The sequence below is a fragment of the Pteropus medius genome, unplaced genomic scaffold (genome assembly GCF_902729225.1).
Source record: "Pteropus medius unplaced genomic scaffold, Ma_sr-lr_union100, whole genome shotgun sequence".
NCBI lineage: Eukaryota > Metazoa > Chordata > Mammalia > Chiroptera > Pteropodidae > Pteropus > Pteropus medius.
In genome coordinates, this window is record NW_024351735.1 from 2,396,724 (window position 1) to 2,398,025 (window position 1,302).

A 1,302-nucleotide genomic window follows, 5' to 3' on the forward strand; every position below is an offset into this window, starting at 1 on the left:
GCAGGTGCAGGGATGCCTTGCTGTATACTCACCGGGAGGGGGCAGGAATAATAAGAGTTGGTTTTCTGTGTGGTGGGAAAAGTATGGCCCTGGCCGTGGCCTGGTAGATCCAGTGGGAGTAGAAGGTAGTTTAATGGAAGCTAGAATTCGGCTTAGCTATTTATAACATCAGGCAAAACTTTTTCTCTGTTGTTATCTTTTGTTTTGAAAGAGAACAAAAGTCCAGTATGTTTTTCCATGTCATAAAGCATGTCAAAACGTTAAAAATCTGATCCTTGGTTCTGGATAATTTTTTCCACTTATTTTTTTCTCCCATTTATAACTTCTAGAAATTACCTTGTTTATACTACTTGTTGTCACTTTTCCCATCCTCCACTTTTTATTTTGAAACTTTTTAAGCCCTCAGAATCATTGAAAGAATGAACCCAGAGTACTCTTTACCAAGATTCACCGAATGTTAACATTTTGTTACATTTTCTCTTTCTCTGCTAAATCATTTGAAGTTTCAGACATTATGACATTTTACTTCCAAATACTTCAGCATGTTTCTCTTAATAACAGGGTCATATTCTCCTACATAATGACAATGGTGTGTATGTAGGTATGAACACATGTGTTTGTGGAAGTACAGTATAAAGATCTTTCTTCTGAGCCATTCGAGGGTGAGATGTCAACATGATGCTCCATCACCCCTGAATATTTTACTGTGTATTTCCTATAAGCAAGGATAGTCTCTACAGACCCACGATATAATTACTAACATCAGAAAATTAACAGCAACCTATTACTATCATCTAATACTCAGATCCCGTTCAAGTTTTTCTGGTTGTCCCAATTATGTGCTTTATAGCAAAAGGATCTAGTCCAGAATTGCTGTTACATTTAGTTGTCATGTTTCTTCGGTTCCTTCAATTTTTGACAGTTCCTCACTCTTTCCTTGACTTTCATGGCTTTGACACTTCTGGTGTTTACAGGTAAGTTATTTTGTGGAGTGTCCCTCAGTGGGCTTGTCTGATGTTCCTGACTGGAGAAGTGTAGGATACGCATCTTGGGCAGAAATATCTCAGAAGTTGCGGGGCTCTCCTCATTGTGTGCTGTCGGGTGGGCATCATTTCAGTTTATCCCATTACTTATGCCATTCACTTTGATCATTTGGTTAGGCTGGTGTTTTCCAGGCTTCTCAAAATTAGATGTACTCTTTTCCCCTTTGTAATTAATACATTTTTTTTTAGGGGATGGGGAAATACTTTGAGGCTATTTAAATATCTATTCTTTATCAAACTTTCAATTCCTTTCTTTTTT